The sequence below is a fragment of the Camelus ferus genome, chromosome X (genome assembly GCF_009834535.1).
Source record: "Camelus ferus isolate YT-003-E chromosome X, BCGSAC_Cfer_1.0, whole genome shotgun sequence".
In the NCBI taxonomy this organism is placed as follows: Eukaryota; Metazoa; Chordata; class Mammalia; order Artiodactyla; family Camelidae; genus Camelus; species Camelus ferus.
Window position 1 is genome coordinate 28687770 of NC_045732.1, and position 19537 is coordinate 28707306.

Consider the following 19537-nt stretch of genomic DNA (forward strand, 5'->3'; position numbering starts at 1 on the left):
TTTTAGGAATAGAAATAGCCCACTATTGAGGACCACTGGAATACAAATTCTACATGTTAAGGTTGGGGAAATTTAGGGTTTTGTCAGAGAGTGGATCATAGGAACACACAGAATGAATAATTTTGAAATGACAGATAAACGGAATTTTGAAGATAATTTTAATTAACAAAAGTGGAGAGCAATTTTAATTATACTTTATTATTATATTTATAGGTGAGTAGCTTCTGATGAAACCAACTTTTACATAATTCTTAATCACTTTATCCCTTTCAGTTATTTATGATAAAAAGCAGTTTACTCTACAAATGGATTATTCATTTTACTTACAAATTGACAATTTCCTTACACTGACTTTAAATTTCTCAGTAAATACTATTTGTCCAGATTCTCCCAAGAACTCCAGCTCTGCTGTCACAGTTCTTAACACACATCACCCTGTCCTCACATGGCATTGTCTCCAAGAAGTTTCCTGTTGCATTCTTCTCCACATATTTACAGACTGGCTAATAAATGCCACGAACTTTCCTTAAAATGTGTAGTCAAGAACTGATAGCTACAAATACCATCAGTATTTTGAAATAAGTTCTTTATTATGTCCTATAGGTTCAGTGTCATTTGGTCCCTGGCCACCTCTGAGACTTAATTTCCTACTTTTTAACTGTTCACTTCCCTACTTCCCATAGCTGCACTGGCTTTCTCGCAATTCCTGAAGCTCTTTCTGCCTGCTCCCACTTTAGGGACCTTGCACTGGCAAATCCATCAGCCTCAATCAATCGTGTTATTCCTGATTGTCATGTGGCCCTCTCCTTTTTTTCTTTCAAATCTCCACCCATCTCCTCAGAGAGGTATTTCATGACCAACATATCTACACGCGTTTCCTCCCACTCTTTCACTGTCTGTGCCCTTTAGGTGGCTTTACTTTTCTTTAGCGAGCTCACTGCCACCTGCCATTTACTCCATAGTAATTATTCAGTAAATCCTTTATCAATAACATATTGAGGGGGGAGGGCCTAGCTCAGTGGTAAAGTGCGTGCTGAGCATGGGCAAGGTCTTGGGTTCAATCCCTGGTACTGCCATGAAAAAATAAATAAACCTAATTACCTACCCCCTCCCAAAAAAAGTAGAAATTTTAAAAATGTAACATATTGAGAAGAATAAGGGTAGGCTGCCTGGATTTGAGTCCCAGTGCTGTGCTTTACTAACTGGGTGACTTTGGGCAGATTACTTAACTTTCAGTGCCTGATTTTCCTCAGTATCCACGATATAGTGCTGTTATCCCATCCCCATCCTTGGCATTAAGATATATCCAAGCTAGAAAGAATGTTAGAGAATATTTACTACAATTTTTCATCCAAGGCAATACTTCCATGTCTCCTCCTCTCCTGCATCCCCCTCTTCTTTCTTAATTTTTCTTTTTCTTGTTACTCAAAAATCTCAGGATAGTGAGGAGGAAGAGTCACCTTCAAAGCTCTTAGCATCTTGTATTTGGGCCCTTTTTATAAAACTCCTACATGGAAAATTTTAATAGTCTTGATTTCATCTCAAAACTGATTTTCAACAAACAGCGCTTCAACTGAACTGATTTTCTCCATCACACACTGCAAAAAGTGATCATTATCATTTGATTATTTGACAGTTTCAGTCACAACAAACATCTACGTTGAACATGTCCTCATAGGGTGTGTTAGGTATTTGGAGTAAGGGGGGAGGTTGCAGAAAAAGTTTAGATATAGCAATGCCCTCACAAAAGTTGGACTGTAATTATGAATATAAAAATTAATGCTTATCAAATATGGACTCTTACTTTGAGTTTTTTTAAACATTTGAGGGTAGGTTTTTTTGCTCCCAAAAGAAATTTTTTGCTGCTGCATATATTTTAAATGAATATTTTGGTAAAGTTAAAAACTAATCAGATTTGCTAACTCAGATTTTCTCATGCATTTATATTCAATTACAAAGCTTGTCATACTGCTTGCAAATCTAGGGCTTTTAACCTAAAATTGTAAATAATCATTGACACATATTCTTTGATTGATGTTCACTAGCTCACATTTAATAGATTAAATTACCCTAAACAACCTCAAATTTAATTAATTAAATTCCCTTAAGAATTTTAATCTACATTTACAAATTTAATATATCTGATTCTCACAAGTTCTTCAAAAGCCTCCCAGGACAATACTATAAACCCAACAAACTAAATTTTCCTGTCCACCTAAGCAACTCCTATGAATCACATAAAGCAGAAACATTAATACAATGGATCAGGACCATTTATACATTTAAATACTCTTATAAATTCAGTAAGATTCTCTTAAACCTTTAAAGTCAAAGTCACAAGTCTAATATTAAATAACCATTTCAAATGAAAATCGATTCACATGTCAGTTTCTCAAATACACCAGATTCTTTTAAACATGTTAAACATCTTCAAAGAAAACATACAGAAGTCATCACTGAACTAGCAAAAGGTAATCCTAAATTTAATATAAAGTAATATTACTATGGTTTTGATTTTAGTTAATTTTTTTGCTTTTATAGCCACAAAGATGTAACTAATGGGTCTAAGACTCGGGGCCACAATTTCAATTTGTGGTCAAGGCCAGGACATAGTAGCCCTCTCTTACAGTATTGGTTATCTCCCACTTGATTGAACTTCGCTAATCCTCTTACCACCTGATTGGATGCCATATTGTTTTAATACTTTTTCCTGGCTGGTTCTCATCAGCCACCACCATTGTATCATAATTTCATATAAGACTGTATAGCATATAAGAATTAAAATATAATATCTAATAGTTATACTATGCCATACATACTGCATGCACAACAGTAAGCTATTTTTGTCTTACCTTGAGAATTTCTGAGTGAATATATACTGGTATTAAAAGATGACATTGTGTTTTAGCTCACATTCATGTTTCACTTCAGAAATACGCAATTGTTTATTAGCAGGTCTTAAACCAAACAGGATAGCAAAAAGCCCAGCATGTTGATTTTAATTGAGCACCTTTTTAGAGTGAATGAAAAAAGTTTATTAAAAGGTAAAAAGGATCTGAAATCAATTGGTGGTTGGAAGAATTTCACATAGAACTTTCCAAGCTTTTAAAATAGCTGTTTTTAAATTATAGTCCGAGTGTGACCTATTATACATGAAAATATGAGCTGATGGCCCATTTCAATGGATAAAAACATGTATTCAAATCAAAGTTTATTTATACTCCCTCCTTCCTTTCTTTTAAACTGCCTCAATGTATTGTATTAATGGCATTTTAACTAAACCCAGAGGTAGAGAATAGAATATAAGGACAGGAAAAGCAGTTGAATTAACCTTAAAGTACTCTTCATGTTAACCTTTAAAATCTTTACCTCTACAAACAAACAAAAAAACGTCTTCAATGTGTGACATTATTTAAAGGAAACATTCAAGTGCAGGCATTTGCAAAGCTGGCTGAAGGAAACTATAAGCAATGATGTAGCCAAAGGAAGAATGTCAGAACGAGCCTGAGGTTTCCATGTGAAGGCCTTGCTCCTAATTGTTATTATGCTTACAAGGACACTCTGTAAAAAGAAAAATGAACGCCTTGTTCAACACCTGCTGTAAAAAGATGCTGGAACTCCATGGCTTGCTTAAATCATTTTTTTTCCTGAAACAAATTGCCGAACAAGCCCTAGGCCATTTAATTTCCAAATACCAGTAATTAAAATGAGTAACATCGTCAGAATTTGGCAGGGCCACAGCTTTCTTTTCCCTTTTCATTTTCACATAAATTTCAGTGAAGGTCAGATTTGTTGAAGGGAGGAGACGGGGCGAAATCTGCTGGCTGTGTGCTCATGGGAGGTTAAAATACGACTTGTTCATAGTGTCCCTCATAGTTCAGGACTTAATGGTCCTTGACGGGGATAACCTAGAAGTTAATTTTACTCTGTGTCCCAAAAGCAGTCATTGTCAATGTAATCTTTCTTGTAGGCTGAAGGGTATCGTCAACAAATGATCTGACTTTCAATAGCAATTGACCAGCAGTGTCTCAACCCAAAGAGTCATGGATATGACTCCTTATTGATCTGTTTCCTACTCCTAGTGGTAAAAAATAGTTTTACCTTTTTATTTTGCTTTAGCTCTTATGTAGTTCATTTTTACATATTTCTCCCTAGGAATTAGTTCTGAATAGTTCTCACATTATTTTTTCTTAATGTCATTATCTATACAATTCATAAACTTTAAAAATCCTTCAAAATACATGATATACTTATATCAAGAAAAAAAAACCAAACTTTTTAAAGATACGGCTAGCTCTTTATTTGGGAGAAATGGGGTGGATCAGTGCAGAGAACATGTGCTTTGGTTTCAGTCTTTGTTTCTCATCTTAGCTCTGCTACTTCCTGGATGGACAAACTGGGTTGAATTATTTCCCCTCCTTTGGTCTCATTTTCCTAATCTTGAAAATGGAAAGATTAAAATTTGCCTTGGTGAAAATTCAATAAACTGAAGCATACAAGGCAGATTAACTTTCTGAAGAATAACCCAAGTCTAATTCCCACAAAGGACTCATTGTGGATAAACAGGTAGGATTTTTCCTTTCCAGTCTACCCTCACCCTAAAGAGAACAGTAAAGTCTGATCTCCTTGAGGTTTGGGTTCACCTTACCCAGATGAGAAAAACAGGTATTGATTTTCAAAATGTTAGGACCCTGGGTTCTTCTCCACAGTGGCCCAGACAGAAAGGATGACTGTTGGAATCTATGGAAGCTGGACAATAAATGCCAAGGACATGAGCATCAGCAAGGGCCTTGAGTGGCACAGTCTGCTGGAAGGGACGCTGCACTAGAAGGGATGCACTCTATAACTGAAGGCTTCTAAAAGTGGAAAATGTGAGAATAGAGGACAAAGAATCAGTCTGGGAAAAAAAACTTTCAAAGGCAATGTAAGAGCACATGGAGATTACAAATTTATCTATAGCATGGAGTGTAACCCAATGTACTTTTGCAGATAAATAAACAGCAATACTGAGATCTGCCTGGTTCTCTCTAATTGAGCCCCATGATACCAAAAAAGCAACAAAAAATATAAAGTGATTAAACCCAGGACTTTGTGTTCTTGGGAGGACTACTAGATGAGTCTATGAATAGGCAGACAGAGAGTTTCTTTTCTATTTGTAGTTTCTGATCACATATCTCATAATACAACCTGAGAGTTGGTTCTCATCATATTATTTCCAGTCAGTCCACAGGAGATGAAATAGAGCAGAAACAGACATACAGAAACAGAAACAGAAATAGACAGAGCGTAATGGACATGGGAGAGAACTAGGTAAAGAGTGAGGCTTCTGTAAATGTTTCACTGCTCAGGTCATCTTCCCAGGCCTCACTAGTCTATGGAAATGTGGTTGCCTTGACAATAGGAACAGATTTTCTAGCCCTGACCCACTTTTCCAGGGCGTTTAGGAAACCCCAAGAGTGATGTGCTCAAGAGCAAGTTCACTATCAGATTGTGACAAGGCTGTACCAGGAATATTCTATTCTCAGTGGAAAAGACAGAGTAGATCTTTCCCCCTCTGTTAAGTTGGCTTCTGAAGCAGAGTTACTTCTAGTACATATGTTAATGAGGTTTAATGAAATACCTTTTTCAGTCTTTACTTAAAAGTGTTCTTTCATTTTAGCACTTACATAAATATCCAAGTAGCTGGAGAAATGGATTCAAGCAAAAAGCAGAATGTTTCTCTTCCCTTTGTGCATGTAAGTCTAGATTAAGCCTGTAACAGATATTGTCAGTGTCTGTCTACGTCCCCAGAACTTCATGTATGTTTCTGTAGGCTTCCAGTTACCCAAATCTATATCCCTATCCCTAAGGATCTCCCCAGTGCAAGGAAGTGCTGTGAAATTAACATAACACCCCTTGGGAGCACCCTCAACCATTGATTCTCAGGATAGTTGTATGAACTTCCCAGCTCCCCCACCTCTCGGCAACTCTAGGTGGGTATTATGTGCTGTTTCCCAGAGGATTTCAGCTCCAGGTACCCACTATGGTAGTTGGCCTAATTTATTGGCTACCTTCCCTGCCTTGTCTCATGACCCCATTCTACTACCAACATTACCTGCACTTCCCAACTAAACTACTTGAACTTGAATTCTTGTCTCAGGTCCCAAATCTGGAAAAAACAAAAACAAGCACCTTCAAATGAGTTCTCTTTAAAGAAGTTTCTAGCAACTCCTACATACAGACTCTTCTTTGGTCATGTCACATGCTCATCAGAAGCATTCAGATATGTCTGTGCCACAGCAGTAGACATAGCTTGAATTCTTTTCCAGGATACTTCCATGCTCTCATCTGGCAGGACAACTCCACCTGTTCAACAGCCATGATTTAATTCTTCCTTGGCTCAAGCTGTAACTCATCCTCCTGTACCCAGACCACAGCCCAAACTGCTTTTTTAAAAATTTCAGCTTTATTGAGGTATAACTGACAAATAAACTTATAAGGTATTTAAAGTGTACATCATGGCAATTTGGTATATGTATACATTGTGAAAGAAGTTCCCCCCATCTAGGTAATTAACACATCCATCACCTCACACAATTTTCTTTTTGTTTTTGGTGAGAATATTTAAGTTCTTCTCGCTTAGCAAATTTCCACTATACAATTCAATGTTATCAACCAAATTGCTCTAAGCAAGAAATAGCAAAAGAATTTTTCTTTTGCCATAAAGATTCAGTTATCAGAAGCTTCCATAGTTGTTTAAAGACACAGAGCATTGTGAAATCAAAAATAATATACTGTATGTAGCAACAATAATAAAAATAGTATTATGCATTATCCAAGATTATTATTTCCACTAATATTTTCTCTCTTATTTATTCTGAAGCCATATAAGCTAATTACTCCATTCCTTGCTTGCTTCATGGGCATGAGAAAGGGATGGGAGTTGGAGGAGAAGTTTGACTTTAACATGAATATTTGAAGATTAAAAATATTTTACCTTTAAATTGTTTTTCCAAATATATTTTATGAGAACACTACTGTTTCAATACCATTAGCCCTTGTAATAATCATATGGTATAATTATTTGAAGCATGACCTATTTGAAAAATATTTTATTTATATGTTCATTCCTAACCTTTTGTTTTCTCAAAAGACAACAAAAAAATAGGTGAATATAACATAACTCAGGTACAAAAACTCCATGTTATTATATTTTTTACCTCTAAATAGAAGTCAAAATCACAAATGAAATAACTAAACTATTTCCCATAAAAATCTCTCCGTATAGAAATAGTTACCTTTCCAGAGTGTGGTAGGCAGAATCCTAAAATGGCTCCCAAGATTCCCACCCCCTGGTGGGCACATCCTTTACAATCCTTGAATGTGGGTGGAAGCTGTGAATATAGTGAGATATAAATCCCATGGTTAGGTTGCTAATCAGTTGACTTTTAATTAGGTGGGCCTGGCCTAATCAGGCGAGTTCGTTAAAGGGAGATTTGGCCCTTCCTGAAGTCAGAGGGATTCAAAGTGTGAGAAAAATTCTTCTGGCCTTGAAGGAGCAAATATTCATATTGAAAATTGGCCTCTGGAGAGGACCATATGGCAAGGACCCCAAGAGTGGCATCTAGGAGCTGAGAGCTATCCCTGGCTGACAGAAAGCAAGGAAACTGGGAATCTCAGTTATATAACCTTAAGGAAATGAATTTTTCCAACAGCTTAAGGAAGATTGAAAGGGGAGATTTCCCTAGTCAAGCTTCTACAGGGGGACACAGCTGGCCAACATCTTGATTACAGCCTTTTGAGGCCCTTAGCAGAGGCCCCCCACTAAAATGTGCCAAACTCCTGACCCATGGAAACTGAGATAATAAATTTGTGTTGCTGTAAGCAACTGCTGTAAGTTTGTGCTCATTTGTTAAACATCAATATAAAACTAGTACACAAAATTTCCATGGAAACTCAATACCATGGCTAACCCATTACATTAAAGGTCCATAAATCCCCTGTATAAAACTTTTGCACATTAAAAGGCACCATCAAGAAAGCAAAAAGACAACTACAAATTGAGATAAAATACTTGCAAATTATATTTCTAATAAGGAACTTGTATACAGAATATTTAAAGAACTCTTAAAATTCAATAATAGACAAATAACCTTAAAATGCAAAGAATCTGAATAGACATTTCTCCAAAGAAGACATGCAAATGGCCAATAAATACATGAAAAATATGCTCAATATTATTAATCATCAGGGAGATGCAAATCAAAACCACAATGAAATTTCATTTTACATCCAGTAGGATGGCTATAATAAAGAGAAGATGTGGAGAAATCTGCAACCTCATACATTACTGGTGAAAAATGTAAAATGGTGCAGCCACTTCGGAAAACAGTCTGGCAAGTCCTCAAGTGATTAAACATAGAGTTACTATAATGCCTAGCAATTTAACTCCTAGGTGTCTACCCAAGAGTAATTAAAAGGTATAGCCACACAAAAACTTGTACATCCTTGTTCATAGCAGCATTATTAATAGAAGCAGAAAGTGGAAATAATCCAAGTGTCCACTGGCTGATGAGTAGATAAATAAACTGTGGTATATCCATACAATGAAATATTATTGAGCAATAAAAAGGAATGAAATACTGATACATACTACAACATGCTGAGTGAAGGATGCTTGTCCCTAAAGACTCCGTATTACATGATTTCATTTATATGAAAAATCCAGAGTTGGCAAATCTATATAAATAGAAAGTATATTTGCGTTTACCTGGGGTGGGAGGTGGACATGGGCTGTGCTTGCTAATAGTACAGGGATTCTTTTGAAGGAGATGGAACGATTGTAAAGTTAGGTTGCAGTGGTGGTTACACAGCTCTGTAAACTAAAAGCTATTGAATTGTACACTTAAAAAAGGTAAGTATTACAGTATGGAAATTCTATTTCACTTAAGCTATTCAAGAAAAAGCCTAGTTTCTCTTTTGTTTTGCTTAGACTATGCTAGGAAAGCAAGTGTTCTGTAGAAAAAATATTTAAAAAATCAGTTCACTGATTGGCATAACTCATTGGCCAGATCTGATGCATTTCATGATGATGTCAGAAACGCAGCATGGTTGAGGGAGAAGCGGTAATTGCTAAGTAGTGTTTTCTTATCCGTGCTCACTGCCTAAGAACTTGGTGACCTCTCTAGCCTGAATATTGCCTTGAAAAAGGAGGGACTGAACTGGGTAAATTCCCAGTCACTAACAATTCTAAATATTCTATTCAGCCTGATGATTTAAGCAAAGATAGCCACCAGAATGATACTCAGATTATCCTGTTATACCAAGATATCACTGAAAATTTTTATCTTGATTATTTTAAACCAAAGAATTGATCTAAATTCAAGAATGTAACCAAAAATGACATCAAGCATTTCATGTCATCTCTTCTGTGTTACTTTTTTCTCTATTTTAATGTGAATTTAAGATCAGAATTTTATACAAACTATCATTTATGTCTGAAGCACAATCATTTGCCTTGGGTTTCCCGATACTAATTTTGCTCTCATTTTTTAACCAAATTATTTTCAAAGCCTCTTTAACTGCTCTGAAAGCTCAGAAATGAGGAAAGGAACGAACACAAACCAGTTAAATGCAATGAAAAAAAATTTTCAGTTCCACTTAGAACATCTAAATGACTTTCCACTTTCCTTGGTCACTAAATACTCACAAGGCCTTATTCTGTTAGTTACTAAGGTAACCCAAAGCTGGCAGCATGTTGACATACCTTTCAAGGCCAAGAGGTTTTGCAGTATTTCATAGATAATGTCACATTAACCTCAAACTTGTCCTTTTTACAAAAGAACAATAATTGTTTGAATGAATCTGTTCTAATTTTATTCTTTGGGTTTTTTTTTTTAAGAGACGTTTGACTGCACTTTCCTTCAGCTCACGTTCTTTTTTAAATAATGTTAGTAAAAGTCAGATACCTTTATTGATTCCTGTTTTAAACCACTCGCTTCTTGTGTGGGTTACTGACAGCCTGGGTTAGAATCCATGTAGTCGTCAAAATGGTCCTGAAAAGAGAGGACATCCTTTGATCTACCCTTATAGCCCCATAAAGATAGACCTAGTGAAAATTAAAACAAAAAGGATGTAATAGGAATAAAAGATAAAAACAGATGGTCTGTTTCCCTTTTTGTCATTAATTACAGTGCATACACTCAGATGAAAGAAGCAAGATTTTCTGTCCTCGGGTTATGAATGAGGCGTTGTAGCCAGGAATCAAGTGTATTCCTCCCGTAGCCCATCATTACAATGTGAATGTAGGTGTGCCACTGACTGCATCTAAGAATCAACTACTTTCCAACGTCAAACAGTGCAGAGAGTTCATTAATCTTTTCCAAATAATCCAAAGTAATGGTAAATTTAGATAAATGTAAATTTGAGTGGGTATATTAAATAATAACAAAATCAAATATACTGACAGAAGATTATTTCTCTGTTCATCAATTATACACTTAGGGAAATTCTGAGATAATTCATGTATAACAAATCTGATCCAAGAAAATGCCTGAATCTAAAATCGTGGTAGTGTTCAACTTGTGTACCATTGCCACAAATCAAGCACTAATATTTGTGAGTAGTGAATTCTTCCCTCTTCTAAAGTTCTTCAAGTTATTATTCAACAGTTCTTGGGAGCTCTAAGTTTATTTGCTTTCTGTTTAGTGCCTCTTCAGGCATCCTTAATCCTGACCTTATTCACCTAGATTCTATTAAAAAAATAATACTTATTTCTGGACTTTGCCAGTTAGATCAGTGTCATATTGAATTGATCAAAAGGGTTAATAAAAGACTCTGAATAAAGTATTTTTTCCTAAAGTGACAGCACTCTATTCAGTTTAGCAAATATTTACTACTACCCTGTAATAGATAAGATGCTAAAGACTGCAACTAATTCAGGGGTTTATTTTATTTACTTGTGTAACTGCCCATTTAAAGTTTGTTTTATTAATGCTAATTTTTATTACTTTCCTGTGGCAACCTATCCTTTGTCTAAAGAGTGAGGAAATTATCCACTATATTTTGTACTATATTATTAACATCCAATTATGTTCTAGTTAATTTGAAGGTGTTAGAAAATGATATGTTTTGCTTACTGAAGAAAACCTTGTCATTAAAAGTGCGAAATTAGTCAACATCCCATTTCTTTATTCATAATTATAAGAATACCAATTTGCATGACATTTTATAACTAATGAACACTGTGAGATTAGAAATTGGGCTTACTTTATGCCGTAATATTTCCCAAGGAAGATTTTGTAGCTAATAATCCTGTATTATATACACTTGAAAGTTGCTAAGAGAGTAAATCTTAAATGTTCTCACCTCAAAGAAGAGATAGTAATTATGTGACATGGTGGAGATGGTTGACTAAGCTATGGTGGTAACCATTTTGCAATCTGTAAGTATATCAAGTGAGCACATTGTATACCTTAAACTTACATAATACTATATGTCATTTATATCTCAGTAAAGCTGGAAAAAGACATATTTTGTTCATTGAAATTCATTGTGAAGAATATACAGTTAGAAAACTGAATAAAAAGCTGTAAGACGAAGAATTGTGTGCATGTTGCATAGTTGCATACTCAGTTTTGTCTCGGTAAAAATAATGTCCTTGGTCTTCCTGTTTTAATAGTTTCCTCTGCTTATTTATAGTCTTTGTCTCACTCTATCAGTGAAATTCTGAGAAAGGCACATTCAAATGACTTGGAGCTTTATTTTGTCAACTAACCCTTTGCTTTTTAAAACTAGGTTCAAAATTCAGCTAAGATCCCATAGACTGTTCACAAATAAGCTACATTAAATAGAATAAAACATTGACCATAACACAGAAAGATGCAAAAACATTTGGAAAGGAGCTGTTGCTTGGAAGAATTCTAAAACTTAAAGGAGAAGAGAAAGTCTTATCAGAGAATTGAGATTTTATTCTTAGACAGTAAAAAGGTTGCCTTTTTCTTGCTGGGTTTTGTAATAAGTGATACACCGAGAATTTTGTTTTCTCTGTTTTTGAGCTATACATAAGTAACTTTTCTTATTTTAATCTTCTTGTTGAGTATATTTGACATACAACTGTAAATTTAAAGTATACAGTGTGTTACTTTGATACATTTATATATTGTATTATGATGGTCATTGTAGTGATACTTACCACATTACATAATTATAGTACAATATTGTTGTCTTTATTCATTATACTGAACATCAGATCTCTATGGCTTATTTTCTGTTCATTGCAAGTTTGTACCCTTAAACAATATCAGTCTTATCTCCCCCACCCCATCCCCTGGTAACCACCATTTTGCTCTCTGTTGGTTTTTTTTTTTTTAACAAGTTTGACCTTTTTAGATTCCGCATATAAGTGATACCATATAGCACTTGTCTTTCTCTGACTTATCTCACCACTTAGCATAATGCCCTCATGGTCCATCCCTTTTGTCACAGATGGCAGAATCACTTTCTTTCTCTGAATAATAGCTCCACTGTGTATTTATATACCATATCTTCTATACTTATTCATCTGTTGATGCACATTTAGGCTGTTTACATATCTTGGTCTGATTCTTTTTGAATTAAGAAACTTCCCCTTAAGTATTTCACTGCTCAATTGCTTCACTCAAGAAGAATACAGCAGCTAATATGTTAGAAGGTACAGGATAAACCTTTAAACTCACTTTATCCTGTCAGAGAAAACCTAGTTGTATATAGCCAGTTATAGTATGAGATAAACAGATAATAACAAAATCACAATCTTTTATCATTTATTCAATGCCCAGCACTGTCTAAGAAGTTAATGAATATGAGATAGTTATATTAGACATTTAAAAGAAATGTAACCTCATTTTGTAACTAAGCTAGTCAAGCAGGATATATTGATGACATAATCATGCCTTATCTTTCCTTCTCAACAGTAAACAACTTAGGATCAGGGACTGGTTCTTACTCACTTTGGTATTCTCTACTTTTTTTTTTTTTTATTGAAGTACCATCAGTTACATGTGTCAATTTCTGGTGTACAGCAGTGTCCTAGTCATGCATATACATACATACATTCATTTTCATTTTTTTCATTAAAGGTTATTACAAGATATTGAACATAGTTCCCTGTGCTATATAGCAGAAACTTTTTAAAATCTATTTTTATGTATAGTGACTAATATTTGTAAATCTGAAACTCCCAAATTTATCTCTCCTTTCCCTCGATAAACATAAGATTACTATGTCCGGGAGTCTGTTTCTGTTTTGTAGATGAGTTCATTAGTGTCCTTTTTTTCACTTTTTTTTTTTTTTAGATTCCACATATGAGTGATATCATATGTTTTTTTTCTTTCTCTTTCTGGATTACTTCACTTAGAATGACATCTCTAGTTCTATCCATGTTGCTGCAAATGGCATTATTTTATTCTGTTTTATGGCTGAGTAGTATTTCATTGTATAAATATACGACAGCTTCTTTATCCAGTCCTGTGTTGATGGACATTTAGGTTGTTTCCATGTCTTAGCTATTGTATATAGTGCTGCTATGAACATTGGGGTACATGTATCTTTTCGAATTAGAGTTCCCTTTGAACATATGCCCAGGAGTGGGATTGCTGGATCATATGGTAAGTCTATTTTTAGTTTTTTGAGGAATCTCCATACTGTTTTCCATAATGACTGCACCGACCAACATTCCCATCAACAGTGTAGGAGGGTTCCTTTTTCTCCACACCCTCTTGAGCATTTATCGTTCATGGACTTTTGAATGGTGGCCATTCTGACTGGTATGAGATGATACCTCATTGTAGTTTTGATATACATTTCTCTGATAATTAGCAATGATGAGCATTGTTTCATGTGCCTCTTGGCCATTTGTATGTCTTCATTGGAGAATTGCTTGTTTAGGTTTTCTGCTCATTTTTGGATTGTGTTTGTTTTTTTGTTAGTAAGTCATATGAGCTGTTTATATATTCTGGAAATTAAACCTTTGTCAGTTGCATCTTTTGCAAATATTTTCTCCTATTCTGTAGGTTGTTGTTTTGTTTTGCTTATGATTTCTTTTGCTGTGCAAAAGCTTGTAAGTTTAATTAGATCCCATTTGTTTATTTTTGTTTTTATTTCTATTGCCTGGGTAGACTGCCCTAGGAGAACATTGCTAAGATTTATGTCAGAGAATGTTTTCCCTATGTTTTCTTCTAGGAAGTTTATTGTGTCTTGTCTTGTATTTAAGTCTTTAAGCCATTTTGAGTTTATTTCTGTGTATGGAGTGAGGGAGTGTTCTAACTTCATTGATTTACATGGTGCTATCCAGTTTTCCCAACACCACTTGCTGAAGAGACTCTTTCCTCCATTGTATATTCTTGCCTCCTTTGTCGAAGATTAATTGATTATAGGTCTGTGGGTTTACTTCTGGACTCTCTATTCTGTTCCACTGATCCATATGTCTGTTTTTATGCCAATATCATGTTGTTTTGATTACTGCTCCTCTGTAGTATTGTCTGAAGTCTGGGAGGGTTATTCCTCCAGCTTTGTTCTTTTTTTTTTTTTTTCTTCAATATTGCTTTAGCAATTCTGGGTCTTTCGTGATTCCATATAAATTTCAGAATTGCTTGTTCCAGTTCTGTGAAAAATGTCCTGGGTAATTTGATAGGGATCACATTAAATCTCTAGATTGCTTTGGGCAGTGTGACCATTTTAACGATATTGATTCTTCCAATCCAAGAGCTTGGGATATCGTCCCATTTCTTTGTCATCTTTAATGTCCTTAATCAGTGTTTTCTAGTTCTCCATGTATAAGTCTTTCACCTCCTTGGTCAGATTTATTCCTAAGTATTTTATTGTTTTGGGTACTATTTTAAAAGGAATTGTTTCTTTACTTTCTTTTCCTGCTAATTCATTGTTAGTGTAAAGAAATGCAACTGATTTTTGTATGTTAATCTTGTATCCTGCTAACTTGCCAAATTCTTTTATCAGCTCTGGTAGTTTTTGTGTAGAGCTTTTAGGGTTTTCTATGTGTATAGTATCATGTCATCCACATATAGTGACAATTTTACCTCTTCTCTTCCAATTTGGATCCCTTTTGTTTCTTTTTCTTGCCTGATGTGGCTAGGACTTCTAAGCCTATGATGAAAAGTAGTGGTGAAAGTGGGCATCCTTGTCTTGTTGCAGATTTTAGTGGGAAGGTTTTCAGTTTTTCACCATTGAGTATTATTGTATCCTCTACATTTAGTATCACTAAATCTCAAATTCCAAATGTGAACAGACATAGGTACCAAAATTAGCCTTTTTCTTCTTGACAATTCAGTCTAAATCTTGGTTAGAAAGGCTTCAATGATTATGATTTATCTAACTGCCCCTCTTGTTCCTACTAGCCCACATGATCATCTAAGTTGCTATACATGTAACAAACTAAAGAATAAACTGATCCTCAGTTGTTTTATCTGTGTAAAAAAAGTATCTTACTCATACAGTGACCTGTCAAGATTTTCTAGCTCTTTGTAGCTTTGGTATGCTTTACTTAAAACCCATACACACAAATCATTTTACAACCATTGTTGTGAAAATATTCTGAATATAGAAAAGCACTCTAATTAGTTTCCATATAATGTTTCTGACTGTTAAAGAATTTTACTTGGGACAACATGTATTTTTACCCAGAAAGCATTTCAACCTTTGAGAAAGGTGGTGGGGGAGGAGAGAAAAAATATTGATTTGTCTAGTTCTGGTCAGTTATAAAGATTGTATAAAAAAGCAACAAAAATTACCTAAGGTTCTAGGGAAAAAAACAAAACTATTCAACCAACATGCTCAACTCAGAGCTCTAGAACAATTAATTGTCTTTGACCTGTAGCCCCACTCCATCCTTGAGTTTCTCATCCCTAAAGGAGAATAGTGGACTTTTTATCTTGGAGCCTATGAGCTAATTTAAGTATTTTGTTTCCACATTCTGGCAAAACCCTTCACCACAACTTTTCTCTACTGATGCCTATATCTGAAGTTTACCCCCTCTAAGTCATAACTTAAATAATATTGTCAATATGTAGTTGCTAAGAGAAACTGGTTCACTTCCACTGTTGCCACTCTTCAAAAGATAACTGATTGTTAACTATTAGGAGTAGCTACAAATATTGCATGCCTAATCTGTTCTAGATACAGTATTAGGCATTCTATGCATGTTTCTTAATGACAGAGAAAAATTTGCTTCTTTCATTATAAGTATGTAGACATTGCTTCTGCAACAGATTACTTGGCCAAGGCTGTGAGAATCCTCAAAACGCTTGATATTGAGAAAGGTTAAATGCCTCTTTAATTCATTTTGTTACTCTTAATGATGGACCAGACCACACATATACCACAATTATATAAGGGAAAAGCCTCACACATACTCTCACCAATGGCTTTAGGCATTGGTTTTCTTCTTTATTGTAGCTCTAAGATGGTACCTTGTGCAAAATTATACACTTAAGATTGTAAAATTGAAAATTAAGGCAGGTTCTCTTACATTGACCGCTTAAGAGTCGCACTGTAAGAAGCAACAACCTCTCCTCCTCCTCTCCGCCATCTCCTTGGCAGCCGCAAAACAGCAACTATGCATGAGTGCATCTCCATCCACATTGGCCAGGCTGGTGTCCAGATCAGCAATGCCTGCTGGGAGCTCTACTGCCTGGAACACGGCATCCAACCCGATGGCCAGATGCCAAGTGACAAAGCCATTGGGGCAGGAGACAACTCCTTCAACACCTTCTTCAGTGAGACGGGCACTGGCAAGCATGTGCCCAGGGCAGTGTTCGTAGACCTGGGACCCACAGTCATTGATGAAGTTTGCACTGGCACCTACCGCCAGCTCTTCCACCCTGAGCAGCTCATCACAGGCAAAGAAGATGCTGCCAATAACTATGCCCGCAGTCACTACACTATTGGCAAGGAGATCATTGACCTTGTCTTGGACTGAATTCAGAAGCTGGCTGACCAGTGCACAGGTCTTCAGGGCTTCTTGGTTTTCCACAGCTTCGGTGGGGTAACTGGTTCTGGGTTCACCTCCCTGCTGATGGAACGTCTCTCTGTCGATTATGGCAAGAAGTCCAAGCTGGAGTTCTCCATTTACCCAGCCCCCCAGGCTTCCACAGCTGTAGTTGAGCCCTACAACTCCATCCTCACCACCTGCACCACCCTGGAGCACTCTGATTGTGCCTTCATGGTAAACAACGAGGCCATCTATGACATCTGTCGTAGAAACCTCGACATTGAGTGCCCAATCTACACAAACCTGAATAGGTTGATAGGTCAAATTGTATCCTCCATCACTGCTTCCCTGAGGTTTGATGGAACCCTGAATGTCAAATTGACAGAATTCCAAACCAACCTGGTACCCTATCCTCGCATCCACTTCCCCCTGGCCACATATGCCCCTGTCATCTCTGCTGAGAAAGCCTACCGTAAACAGCTTTCTGTAGCAGAGATCACCAACGCTTGCTTTGAGCCAGCCAACCAGATGGTGAAATGTGACCCTCGCCATGGTAAATACATGGCTTGCTGCCTGTTGTACCGTGATGATGTGGTCCTCAAAGATGTCAATGCTGCCATTGCCACCATCAAGACCAAGTGTACCATCCAGTTTGTGGACTGGTGCCCTACTGGCTTCAAAGTTGGCATTAATTACCAGCCTCCCACCATGGTACCTGGTGGAGACCTGGCCAAAGTACAGCGAGCTGTGTGCATGCTGAGCAACACCACAGCCAGTGCTGAGGCCTGGGCTCTCCTGGACCACAAGTTTAACCTGATGTATGCCAATCGTGCCTTTGTTCACTGGTACGTGGGTGAGGGCGTGGAGAAAGGAGAGTTTTCTGAGGCTCATGAGGACATGGCTGCCCTTGAGAAGGATTATGAGGAGGTTGGTGTAGATTCTGTTGAAGGAGAGGGAGAGGAAGAAGGAGAGGAATACTCAAGTTAAAATGTCACAAAGGTGCTGCTTTTACAGGGAAGCTTATTCTGTTTAAAACATTGAAAAGTTGTGGTCTGATCAGTTAATTTGTATGTAGCAGTGTGTACTTCCATATACAAGTACTAACCTATGCTTTAAAACACAACACTTTGTTACGGGCCCAAGCTATCCATTTTTCTGATGGATTTGAATAAAGTATTCCATCTTAAATGAAAAAGAAGAAAGAAAAGAAAAGAAAAAGAAAATTAAGGAGTTATTGTTAAGTAAATCCCCACCCAGGAGAAGGAATAGATGGAGCTCTAATGGATGTTTTCCTTCCCTACACAGTCCACTGAGTGAAAGAGAGCATGCTCACACACCACCTGTGTACCTACTATAGCATCCCAAGGGGCGTGTGACCCTCAGTGGCATCACTTCCTGCCTGGGGAGAATGTTGTTGTTGAAACAGCCTAGTCTGGAACTTCAGCATCCAGAATACTGCCACAAACTTCCTAGGTAACTTCAGGATGTCGGCTCCCTTGCTCAGGGCCATGGTTTCTGTATATAAAACGAAAGAATTGGGCTATGCTTCTCTTTAAACTGAACAATCCATAAATGGAACTCAGAAAAATTGTACTAAGTACATCTTTACTACTACTACCGTACCTCTAAGCTGATCAGATTTTTAAAAAAATGGCTAGCACACACTACAGACTTATTTAATGAAAGCATATTTAAGAAAGCAAAAAGGTGTCCCTGCATTCTGCAACTGTATCCTGTATCCAAGGAGTGTGCCCTGTGAACCAAACCACACCCCTTCTCCAAAAGTTAGGCAATGAATATTCCCAGTCCCTAGAGCACATCGTCAAAGATCAGCCATCTTCATCCCATAAAGGCCCAGCAGTATTTATCCCTCAGCACCTCTTAAAATGTCTACATTTTTCTCAGATTAGAAAAAAAATTGATATTTATGGTCTAAATGCTGATGAAACTATGTCATTATCATTACAATGTTTTCCTCTCTTGTTTTAGTTTGTTTTTTTGTCCAAATCCCACAGTGCCCCCGGCAAAGGACGTGTGTTCACCATCCTCTATTTCTGAAATGAAATGTGAAAGCAGTGAGATGATGTCCATTATTTAAAACTGTCTCTTCAATCCTGGAATGAGTTTCTTTTGTAAAAGATCAGTGGAACTGAACAGTAAATATAGAGAATGGTGCAATACACAGGTCACTGACTGCAAGAACTTGCCCTTTTAAACTCTTGAACACACAGACACATCAGGTGATGTGCCTAAGGTTTATAAGTAAAATCTTTGGTTTAATCCCCAAATACCATGATTCATGCAGCAGTTAGGTTTCACGATTCTAATAGATAAAGTCACTTAACAATACATTTATTTTTCTAATAATAAAATGATATATATTCATTGTAGGAAATCTAGTGAGTACAAAGAATGCAAAGCTAGCAAATTATCCCATTAACCAGAGAAAATCACTATAAACATTCTGGTATATTCCTTTCTTCTACATTTCCTTTAACACTTACTGACTCATTCATTTGACAACTATTTATCACCTAAGTTCTCAACCTTAGCTACACATTGGAATCACCTGGG

General features: G+C 36.4%; 1 pseudogene; it reads left to right on the plus strand.

Annotated features, from left to right (window-relative positions):
- Positions 1-16502: 16502 nt before the first annotated feature.
- On the plus strand, positions 16503-18044 carry LOC102523800 (annotated as a pseudogene).
- Positions 18045-19537: the final 1493 nt, after the last annotated feature.